The sequence below is a fragment of the Syngnathus scovelli genome, chromosome 4 (genome assembly GCF_024217435.2).
Source record: "Syngnathus scovelli strain Florida chromosome 4, RoL_Ssco_1.2, whole genome shotgun sequence".
In the NCBI taxonomy this organism is placed as follows: domain Eukaryota; kingdom Metazoa; phylum Chordata; class Actinopteri; order Syngnathiformes; family Syngnathidae; genus Syngnathus; species Syngnathus scovelli.
The window spans coordinates 382,765-395,828 of NC_090850.1; the positions used below are offsets into that span (position 1 = coordinate 382,765).

The 13,064-nt window shown below is 47.8% G+C and overlaps 1 long non-coding RNA gene across 1 annotated transcript; it reads left to right on the top strand.

Moving 5' to 3' along the window:
- Positions 1-4,196: 4,196 nt before the first annotated feature.
- On the top strand, positions 4,197-6,695 carry LOC137840274 (uncharacterized). The gene is made up of 4 exons (XR_011086808.1): positions 4,197-4,297; positions 4,475-4,521; positions 4,645-4,722; positions 6,607-6,695. It is a non-coding gene; the product is annotated as an uncharacterized lncRNA (long non-coding RNA).
- The last annotated feature ends 6,369 nt before the right edge of the window (positions 6,696-13,064 follow it).

Genomic DNA, 13,064 nt, shown 5'->3' on the forward strand with positions numbered 1-13,064 from the left:
TCTGTTTGTTTGCGGCTGCTTGGTGTTGCGCAAGATGAAATGGCCTTTTTCTCGCTATCGTTCCTCTCGTCGATTCATCGTGAGGTGTCGCTTCAGTTTGTTCAGAGAGATGTTTGCTTCCGCGCCCGCAGGTCATCGAAACATTTTACGGCTACGACGAAGACGTGTTGGTGGACCCGGACGGATCGTCCTTGTCTTTTCACACCGACAGAACCCCCGACACGGAACCCGAAGAGGTAGCCCGCCATTTCTGCCAGCGTATTGGCACCAAACATTCCTCTTCAGCCTGGAATCGGACTCGTCTTTGCGTCGCGGGTGCTTTGTCGCCGGTCTGACTGATTCTGGTACTAGTGCTATGTTGCATTGGTGTGTGCATGAAGAGGCGGAGCTTCGCTACCGCCAGCTGACGCAAGAATATCAAGCGCTGCAACGAGCCTACGCTCTGCTAGCCCAGACCAGCGAAGGGGACTACGACGCCGAGAAGGAGATCAAGGTGGCGCCCCTTCCCGCAACCCCCGGCCGGGTCGCAGCCTCCCCGTTCTCACCCAGCCTCGGGTGTTCTCTGGTCTGAAAGGAGGAGGAGGAGCCTCCCTCCTCCTCCTTTCAGACCAGAGAAAAGCTGATGGTAGAAATGGGTCACTATCAAAGCAGAGTAGCAGATCTGGAGTCAGCGCTGAAGCAACAAGGACAGGTAAGCTCATCAATGAGCACACCTTTTTCTCAGACAAAATAGCTACATTCTTCAGTCACTCATCCGTCTGGCATTACTGGACCAACCCCCCCCCCCCGAACGTGGCTGGGAAAATGCGGAGAAAAGCAAATGTCATTTTCCAGTCAACCAAAGAATTTGTGGATGAAAATGACACAACATTCCAAAGCTGTCCACGCGTTTGTCTCTTCTAGAATGTCAAGTGGGTGGAGGAGATGCAGCTGCTGCGTCAGAGCAATCAGCAGTTGGCCGAAAAGGTGACGGAAAGAAAGGCGCTGGGCGGAGTCGCTTGGCGTCACACCTGTCGGGAAGCCCCGCAGATGAGGTCTGACTGTCTTTTCAGGTCAGGCGGATGGAGGCGGAAGAAGCGCGTCTGAAAGAGCACATCCAGGATATCCGAGACCAAAACGAACTGCTTGAGTTCCGCATCCTGGAGCTGGAGGTGGGAAGACTCGCACAAGCGTGTTGAGGCCAGAGATGTGACGGACGGACGGACGGACGGACGGACGGATGCATGCCTCTGCCTTTCAGGAGAGGGAGTGGCGCTCCCCCGTCTTGAAGTTTCTGCAAGTCCGTTTCCCAGACGGCCTCAGCCCTTTGCAGATCTACTGCGAGGCCGAGGGCGTGAGCGTACGTAAGGCGTCCCTCGCAACCCTAACCTTAACCCGAGGTCCCAGAACACCTTACATTGCTCCTTGCGCCTTTCCCCCGGACATCGTCATCAGTGATCTGATGAAGAAGCTGGACATCCTGGGCTATAACGCCGTAAGTGTATGTCGAACTCCTTATGTTCGCACTCCACGAGACTCGGCGGCTCAAATGTGACTTTTGGAAGGCTTTGCGCTGAAAGAAGCTTGTTGACGCTGTGCCTTTGGGCTCTTGCAGAATCTCACCAACGAGGAGCAGGTGGTCGTGATTCACGCCAGGACCCTTCTCACCCTAGCCGAGAAGGTAACGCGCACGTCCACGCACGCTCTCGCATTCTGCTTATGTGACAGCAGCCTTTCCTCAGTGGTTAGAATACATCAAAGTGACCAAGTCAGCACTTCAACAGAAGATGTTGGACATTGAAAGTGAGAAGGTAGACAGACACGCGACATCAGCCAAGGGGAACTCCGGCAATGTGCCCCAACAATTCTGACCTTGAGCTGTGCTAGGATATGTTCTGCAAGCAGAAGGGCTACCTGGATGAAGAGTTGGACTTCAGGAAGTGTTCCATGGACCAGGCTCATAAGGTAAGCCGCCCTCAAATCTCCCGCCGGACCACTGATGGACGAGGATTGCGGCCCAGAGGATCCTGGAGCTGGAGGCCATGTTGTACGAGGCGCTACCGCAGCGGGACTGGCCCGCCACGGACGGCGAAAAAGCCAGCCACGCTGGCGTGAATGACGTGCTGACGGCGGATCAGAGAGAAGAGCTTAGGAGCGCCGTGGACCAATGGAAGCGAGCCCTGATGTGCGAGTTGAGGGAGCGCGACGCTTGCATCCTCCAAGAGAGAATGGATCTGCTGCACAGCGCGCAACAGGTAAGGGCCCAAAGCCAGCCCGGCACTTACTTGCACGCTTACTGGCTTTTGAATGCCACTTTCCATTTGTCCGTCCTAGAGGAACAAAGAGCTGAAAGAATTCATCGAAGCTCAGAAGAGACAAATCAAACAATTGGAGGAGAAGTTTCTGTTTCTCTTTCTATTCTTCTCCTTGGCCTTCATTCTGTGGCCCTAACACCAGCTGGTGAGTGAGCTCCAGCGGCACCGCACTCGACACCTCCGATACACTGCCAGCCGGTCTCAGACGTTGGCAGACGCTCCGATGCCAACGTATACCCCCCGCCACGGTGACAGAGGCACCGCGTCACACCGGCGCTCATCCAATCAGAAGGCAGGAAAAGCAAATTCACATGCAGGGCACTTTTGAACCAGAAGAGAGCGCCACAAAAAACGGTTGTTGCCCCAAACGCGCACTAAAAAGGGTCAGAATAACAAGAGTCCCACTGGCAAGCCGGGGCCACCCGTCCAGCTGTTTCTTCAGGGGGGGAAAAAATTGGAGTCACCGGTGAGTACATTTTGCATTTAGCTCTGCTTTTCTGCTTCTGTCTTCAAGTGTGTGGCATCCTGCGATCAAAGATTCAGCCAACCCCAAAGCGGTTGACCTCAACGTCCCACCACCATGCCTACCAGAGCAGGTGACGTGATGCTTTGGACATCCTTCCGTCTCAGATGCCCAAAAGTACTCTTTGCCACATCTGCGGCAATACGGTGTCTTTTCAAAGGTGCAAATAAATCCAGCGTGGGCGGAACACGCACGTCTTCGGTTTTTCCTGCTTTGTTTGTGTGACAGCTGTTGTGAAAATTTTATACAAATAAAGTTGTATAGTACAGGTTTGGCCAAGCCGCAACTCCCGAACCGCATGCGGCTCTTTTATGTTCATATCAACATTTGTGTGTGTGTGTGTGGGGGGGGGTTGTGCGTGTTGGCTTCACTTGAGTTCAATTTGGTATTTTGGTCAAAAGCGCATGTGGTGAAATTCCACAAAGTAGGATGGGCAAACACATTTCTTTAAACTATGAGTGTCAATTGGGCTCTCGAAATGGCAGGGAAAAGATGCACAGCAAAACGGAAATACGTAGATGAACACAGGACGTTTTAATCAGAGTGGGAAAGTTTCTATTTTTTGTTGAACGTGATGGCAAACCATTCTGCCTGATATGTCAGACCTCAGCGCATTTCAAAGATTCAAATCTTCAGCGCCATGCACTTCAGCTCACTCCATGCTAACATTGATCAGGCGTCGAACCCGCAACATCATGCTTAAGAGGTGGCCATGCTAACCAGTGCGCCATTATGTCAACGCATAATAACTGTAAGTCTACTGATCAAAACAGCGGTTACTATATGACGTCGCTACGTCGTGGTCACGTGACGCAGACAAGACGTCAATGGACGTGGGCAGAGTTAACTTGTTTAAAAGGGAGTGGGCAGAAGAAATATTTAATTTATTTAAATCTATTTTGAGTGCACACCATTATGCCAATGCATAACAACTGTAAATCTACTAAACAAAACAGCGGTTGCTATATGACATCTGCCACGTCGTGGTCACGTGACATACGTGACGTCGATGGGCGTAACTTTCGCCGGAATTCAAATCCGCGGGGAGAGTTAACTTGTTTAAAAGAGAGTGGGCAGAAGAATTATTTAATTTATTTAAATCTATTTGGTGTGTGCGCCATTATGTCAATGCATAACAACTGTAAGTCTACTAAACAAAACAGCGGTTGCTATATGACGTCTGCCACGTCGTGGTCACGTGACGCGGACGTGACGTCGACGCCTACTTTACATCCCACCGATCACAGGACCCCTCGGCTGCATAACCGTGCCCCCTTCCCAACCAATCGGATTTGCTATACGCGAAAACGACGCCAATGGAAAGAGCTTCCGCCCAAATTTAAATCCGTGGGCGTGGCTCGCAGCAGGAAGTAGGAAAATGGCGGCGATGTTGACAAAGACACAGCGGATGGTAACATACGACTAACAAGAGAAATATTTTTATTTTCTGCTTGCAACTGGACCGTCCAGAGCGTACACGGTAAGTACAACTCATCGTTTTTAAAAAGAAGTACTTTTGTTGCCCTGAAAAGCGAGTGAGCGTGGCGTTTGTGGGGGACGTCGAATTTCGACGATTCTTTCTGGTCAACGGTTGTAAATGATTGTGTTGATTAAAAAAGAAAACTTGATGTAACTCTACTTTTAACTGCCGTTTCAGATAGATTTGGAATTGCATCACATCCAATTTTGCCTAGAGCGTACACGGTAAGTAACACTCGTTGTGTTTAAGGAGATTTACGTTTGTAATAGCAGAAGTGTAGCCGCGTTGCGTTGTACGTGTGAATGTTGGTCCAGGCGAAATGTTAATGTTTAATTTCATTCCTTTAGGTTCCACGGTGTTTGTTGGCTGCAAGTTTTCCACTGCAAGAAGAGGCTCATATCATTGACCAGGAGCGAGCTACAATGGTGAGTAGCCATAACATTTATGTTAAACACTTCCTATTTCATGTCTAACAGTACTTGATTTAACAAATAACCATAAATAAATACAGTGTGGGCACTGAAGTTAACATATGTGATTATACTGCCTAATCTGTCACCGAGTAGATTGTTGCAAAGTAATATAAGATCCAAAGTTGTAATTCAGAATAGTTTTCAAAAGAAGGCCATTAGAATTATATACAAGTCTGATTACCCTGAACAAGCTATTAATTAAATCACAAATTCTTCAATTCAAAGATTTGGTAGATTATCAGAATAATAATGTCTAACAGTAATTGATTTAACACATCACGATAAGTAGATTGAGTGTGGGCACTCTCAAGTTAACATATGTGATTATACTGCCTAATCTGTTACAGAGTATGTTGTTGCCAAGTAATGTAGAATAGATCCAAAGTAGTAATCCAGAATAGTTTTGAAAAGGGCATTGGAATAATAAACAAATCTGATTACCTTGAACATAATAGTTAAGTGTTGAATATGTCCTATGAAGTCAAAATTGGGCACCGTCATGTGGTGAAATTTGGAATTGCATCACATCCAATTTTGCCTGGGAACAAACAGATTAAATAAATCTTAGTTTTGAATAAGCCACTCCTTCTCAAACAAGTAAACTCTGCCCATTTCGCGCAGTAGATGTTCTGTTAATATCTAGTATTTATACAAAGTCATAATTTAAATTGCTTTCAACCTTCATTCATCGGTTCAACCAACATTACTCGCTCTTACTACCAACTTGTATTGATTTAACTAAGCGTTTAATACTTCCTATCAGGTCTCAAGGCAAGATTTGGCAAAATACAGTTTCAGCAAATCCAATTTTGCCAGGGAACAAAAATAGATTAAATAAACTAAATAAGTCTTCTTCCCAATAAATAAATCAGAAAAGTCTGTCTTGTAACCAGTCCTCTTCAAACAAGTAAAGTCTGCCCATTTTGTGCCGTAGATTTTGTGTCCATGCCTAGTATTTAAACAAAATCATAATTTAAACGACTTCTTGCCTTCATTCACTTTGGAAATTTGGAATTGCAGCAAATCGAATTTTGCCAGGGAACAAAAATAGATCAATTAAACTAAGTCTTCTTCCCATTAAATAAATTAAAAAAGTCTGTCTTGTAACCAGTCCTTTTCAAACAAGTAAAGTCTGCCCATTTTGTGCCGTCGATTTTGTGTTAATGCCTAGTATTTATACAAAATCATAATTTAAAGGACTTCATTCCTTCATTCACTTTGGAAATTTGGAATTGCAGCACATCAAATTTTGCCTGGGAAGAAAAGTAGATTAAATAAATTTAATAAGTCTTACTACTTCCCATTAAATAAATTAAATACGTCTTACTTGTTCCCACTCCTTTTCAAAACAGTAGTTTAAAACGAGGGCCCTTCACTCAACCTTTAACCCTATTTATTCACCTTCTAGGCTAAGTGTTAAAGGCTAAGTGTTAAAGGCTAAGTGTTAAAGGCTAAGTGTTAAAGGCTAAGTGTTAAAGGCTAAGTGTTAAAGGCTAAGTGTTAAAGGCTAAGTGTTAGAGGCTAAGTGCCAGAGGCTAGGCGCCAGAGGCGAGTTTTTGTGGGCTGAAGTTTTAGTGGGGTTAGTGTGAATACAATCCAAAAGAATACAACAGAATACAATACAATAGAATATAATACATAGATTAAATTCAATAGCTCTTACTACTTCCCATTAAATAAATTAAATACGTCTTACTTGTTCCCAATCCTTTTCAAAAAAGTAGTTTAAAACGAGGGCCCTTCACTCAACCTTTAACCTCAACCCCGCACGTCACATTGTGTTGTATCTGTGAATGTTGGTTGTGGCCAAATGATAGTTTTCTTTCATTCGTTTAGGTTCCACGGTGTTTGTTGGCTATGTTTTCCACTGTCAGAAGGATGAAAATACAAAGTACAACGCTTGGACGTGGGCGAAGACGTCACCGGTGAGTCCTTCCTTCCTATTTATTTACCTTCTAGATGCTAGAGGCTAAGTGTTAGAGGCTAAGTGTTAGAGGTTAAGTGTTAAAGGCAACACAATACGAACAACACAACACAATACGAACAACTCAACACAATATGAACAACACAATATGAACAACACAACACAATACGAACAACACAACACAATACGAACAACACAACACAATACGAACAACACAACACATTACGAACAACACAACACAATACGAACAACACAACGATACTGCACTGAACAACACGATACCGCACTGAGAAACACGATACCGCACTGAACAACACGATACCGCACTGAACAACACCATGCCGCACTGAACACCATGCCACACTGAACAACACCATCCCGCACTGAACAACACCATGCCGCACTAAACAACACCATGCCGCACTGAACAACACCATGCCTCACTGAACGACACCATGCCGCACTGAAAGACACCATGCCGCACTGAACGACACCATGCCGCACTGAACGACACCATCCCGCACTGAACACCATGCCGCACTGAACAACACCATCCTGCACTGAACAACACCATCCCGCACTGAACAACACCATGCCGCACTGAACAACATTATGCCGCACTGAACAACATTATGCCTCACTGAACATTATGCCGCACTGAACAACACCATGCCGCACTGAACAACACCATGCCGCACTGAACAACACCATGCCGCACTGAACAACACCATGCCGCACTGAACAACACCATGCCGCACTGAACAACATTATGCCGCACTGAACAACACCATGCCGCACTGAACAACACCATCCTGCACTGAACAACACCATTCCGCATTGAACACCATGCCGCACTGAACAACACCATCCCGCACTGAACAACACCATCCCGCACTGAACAACATTATGCCGCACTGAACAACATTATGCCGCACTGAACAACACCATGCCGCACTGAACAACACCATGCCGCACTGAACAACATTATAACGCACTGAACAACAACATCCCGCACTGAACAACACCATGCCGCACTAAACAACATTATGCCGCACTGAACAACATTATGCCGAAATGAACAACACCATGCCGCACTGAACAACACCATGCCGCACTGAACAACACCATGCCGCACTGAACAACACCATGCCGCACTGAACAACACGATCCCGCATTGAACACCATCCCGCACTGAACAACACCATGCCGCACTGAACAACACCATGCCGCACTGAACAGCACCATGCCGCACTGAACAACACCATGCCGCACTGAACAACACCATTCCGCACTGAACAACACCATGCCGCACTGAACAACATTATGCTGCACTGAACAACACCATGCCGCACTGAACAACAACATGCCGCACTGAAAAACATTATGCCGCACTGAACAACACCATGCCGCACTGAACAACACCATCCCGAACTGAACAACACCATGCCGCATTGAACAACACCATGCCGCACTGAACAACACCATCCTGCACTGAACAACACCATCCCGCACTGAACAACACCATGCCGCACTGAACAACACCATGCCGCACTGAACAACACCATGCCGCAATGAACAACACCATCCCGCACTGAACAACATTATGCCGCACTGAACAACATTATGCCGCACTGAACAACATTATGCCGCACTGAACAACATTATGCCGCACTGAACAACATTATGCCGCACTGAACAACATTATGCCGCACTGAACAACACCATGCCGCACTGAACAACACCATGCCGCACTGAACAACACCATGCCGCACTGAACAACACCATGCCGCACTGAACAACACGATCCCGCATTGAACAACACCATGCCGCACTGAACAACACCATGCCGCACTGAACAACACCATCCTGCACTGAACAACACCATCCCGCACTGAACAACACCATGCCGCACTGAACAACATTATGGCGCACTGAACAACATTATGCCGCACTGAACAACACCATGCCGCACTGAACAACACCATGCCGCACTGAACAACACCATGCTGCACTGAACAACACCATCCCGCACTGAACAACACCATGCCGCACTGAGCAACACCATGCCGCACTGAACAACACCATCCCGCACTGAACAACACCATGCCGCACTGAACAACACCATTCCGCACTGAACAACACCATGCCGCACTGAACAACATTACGCCGCACTGAACAACACCATGCCGCACTGAACAACACCATGCCGCACTGAACAACACCATGCCGCATTGAACAACACCATGCCGCATTGAACAACACCATGCCGCATTGAACAACACCATGCCGCACTGAACAACACCATCCTGCACTGAACAACACCATGCCGCATTGAACAACACCATGCCGCACTGAACAACACCATCCTGCACTGAACAACACCATCCCGCACTGAACAACACCATCCCGCATTGAACAACACCATCCTGCACTGAACAACACCATGCCGCACTGAACAACACCATGCCGCACTGAACAACACCATTCCGCACTGAACAACACCATGCCGCACTGAACAACACCATCCTGCACTGAACAACACCATGCCGCACTGAACAACACCATGCCGCACTGAACAACACCATTCCGCACTGAACAACACCATGCCGCACTGAACAACACCATCCTGCACTGAACAACACCATCCCGCACTGAACAACACCATGCCGCATTGAACAACACCATCCTGCACTGAACAACACCATCCTGCACTGAACAACACCATGCCGCACTGAACAACACCATGCCGCACTGAACAACACCATGCCGCACTGAACAACACCATGCCGCACTGAACAACATTATGCCGCACTGAACAACATTATGTCGCACTGAACAACACCATGCCGCACTGAACAACACCATGCTGCACTGAACAACATTATGCCGCACTGAAAAACACCATGCCGCACTGAACAACACCATCCCGCACTGAACAACACCATGCCGCACTGAACAACACCATGCTGCACTGAACAACACCATGCTGCACTGAACAACACGATCCTGCATTGAACAACACCATGCCGCACTGAACAACACCATCCTGCACTGAACAACACCATCCTGCACTGAACAACACCACCCCGTACTGAACAACACGATCCCGCATTGAACAACACCATCCCACACTGAACAACACCATGCCGCACTGAACAACACCATTCCGCACTGAACAACACCATGCCGCACTGAACAACACCATGCCGCACTGAACAACACCATGCCGCACTGAACAACACCATGCCGCATTGAACAACACCATGCCGCACTGAACAACACCATCCTGCACTGAACAACACCATCCCGCACTGAACAACACCATGCCGCATTGAACAACACCATGCCGCACTGAACAACACCATCCTGCACTGAACAACACCATCCCGCACTGAACAACACCATGCCGCACTGAATAACATTATGGCTTACTGAACAACATTATGCCGCACTGAACAACACCATGCCGCACTGAACAACACCATGCCGCACTGAACAACACCATGCCGCACTGAACAACATTATGCCGCACTGAACAACATTATGCCGCACTGAACAACACCATGCCGCACTGAACAACACCATGCCGCACTGAACAACACCATGCCGCACTGAACAACACGACGTCGCACTGAACAACACGACGCCGCACAGAACAACACGACGCCGCACAGAATAACACAATACCGCACAGAACAACACAATACCGCACAAACAGTTTTAGATAATATTACGTCGCAGTCATGTGACGCGGACATGACGTCAATAGGCGGAACTCACGGCAAAATTATAATCCGTGGGCGTGGCTTGCAACAGGAAGTAGGAAAGCGGCAATTCTGGCAAACAAGACACAGCGGTTAGTAACACGATGACTTACAAGGCAAATATTTTTGTTTTCAGCTTGCAACTTGACCGTCTAGAGCGTACAAGGTAATTACAACTGGTTTTTTTTAGCCCTGAAAAGCGAGGGAGTGTGGCGTTTGGGAGGAATGTCGAACTCGGCGTCTGCTTCCAGCCACAGACGCCAAATTTCGACGATTATTTCGACTGGTCAACGGTTGTAAATTATTGCGTTGACTAAAAACTTTATTTAACTCTACTCTTAACTTTGCCGTTTCAGATATGCGGGTATTACACCGCGGAAATGACGTCAATAGGCTGAACTCTCGCCAAAATTCAAATCTGTGGGCGCAATGGCCTTGAGCGAGACACCGGATACAAACACGACGATTATCAACAGAAATATCTTTATTTTCTGCTTGCAAGTGGACCGTCTAGAGCGTACACGGTAAGTACAACTCATTGTGTTTAAAAAGATTTACGTTTGTGTAGTTTGCGTTGCGTTGTATCTGTGAATGTTGGTTTAGGCTAAATGTTAATGTTTAATTTCATTCCTTTAGGTTCCACGGTGTTTGTTGGCTGTATGTTTTCCACTGCAAGAAGAGGCTCGTATCATTGACCAGCAGGAGCTACAATGGTGAGTACCCCTTTCGTCTTCCATTTATGTTAAACACTTCCTATTTCATGTCTAACAGTACTCGATTTAACAAATAACCATAAATAAATACAGTGTGGGCAGTCACGTTAACATATGTGATTATCCTGCCTAATATGTTTATCACAAATATGTCACTAATCACTAATATGTTTATTTGTTTATCACAACACCTTTGGACCTTCAGCAATCGATTATTTCCCTTCATCTACATAGAGACAGAACGATGGTGTCTTAAACATCTCATTCATTTCACCAAATAACTTCACGCAGGTGGATAACGGCCGTCTCGGTCACGCTATGTTGCGTGATGCAGTTTTGAAGAACCAAATGCATTTATTCAATGAATAAGTCAAGCTAGTTCTATGTTTATGATGTTGTAAGTTACGGTACCGATTGAAGTTGAGTTCGAAGCCAGTGGAAAACAGCGCTGCGTTTGTGCTCTCCAGGTACAAATGTTGTGATCTCTGACTGACGACCGGGCGAGACTCGAGTAAGAGATGTCCAAACGAGCTCCGGCAGGGCGGGCCAAGGCGGAGCGAACGGACGCCCTTCAGGCCGCCAATGACGAGCTGAGAACCAAACTGATGGACGTCCAGTTAGAACTTCAGCAGGAGAAGAACAAGGTGAAAACCTCAACAGACAGACACTGCCTGCCTCCCTGCCTGCCTCCCTGCCTGCCTCCCTCCCTCCCAGTTTTCCCGATGTAGATTAGACATGCGTGTGCCATGACTGTGTCAGCCTACATCAACAAATGCACCGAGGACGTCAGCACCACTAAGAATATCATCACCCCGGGCAACCAACGACCCTGGATGACTGAGGAGGTACGTCAAACGCTACGAGCGCGGAACTCTGCCTTCAAGTCTGGCGACAAGGAGACACTGAGGACAGCGAGAGCCAACTTGAACCGTGCCATCAGGATAGCGAAGCGAGACCGCAGTCGAAAATTTCAGGATCGTTTCCACGACGTCAAAAACATCAGGAGTATGTGGCAAGGCATACGGGCGATTACAGACGACAACTCACCCTCCCCCCCCCCGGTGGGTGTAGTTGATGCTGACTTTCTAAATGGTCTAAATAACTTCTTTGGGAGGTTCGAGGCACTAAACGGCACTCCAGCAGTTAAAACTGTCCCCCATCAGGAAGAGGAGGTACTCTGCCTTGACTCCGCCGATGTGTTGAAGACCCTGAGGAGAGTCAACCCCTGTAAGGCCCCTGGCCCGGACAACATTCCTGGGCGTGTGTTCAGGGAATGTGCAAGTCATCTGGCTGGGGTCATCACAGACATTTTTAACACCTCGCTGGGCCAAGCCACAGTGCCGGCGTGCTTTAAGACTGCCTCCATCATTCCGGTGCCGAAGAAACCTCAAATCACCTCATTTAATGATTACCGGCCTGTTGCACTGACTCCGGTTATGATGAAGTGCTTCGAAAGGCTGCTTAAAGGTCACATCGTTTCCAGACTCCCCCTATTATTTGACCCGTTCCAGTTTGCCGACCGGCAAAACCGCTCCACTCAGGAAGCCATCTCCTCCGTTCTTCACCTGAGCCTGGCTCACCTGGAGGAGAAGAACACCCATGTGCGGAGGCTGTTCCTGGACTTCAGCTCAGCGTTTAACACCATCATCCCACAGCATCTGGTAGGAAAATTGGAACACCTGGGCTTCAACACCCCCCTTCGCAACTGGCTGCTAGACTTCCTCACCAACAGACCTCAGTCAGTCCGGGTCGGACAGAACACCTCTGATGTCATCACCCTCAGCACAGGCTCCCTTCAGGGCTGCGTCCTGAGCCCCCTGCTGTGCACCCTGATGACACACGACTGCGTCCTCAGGTTCACCACCAATCACATCGTGAAGTCAGCAGACGACA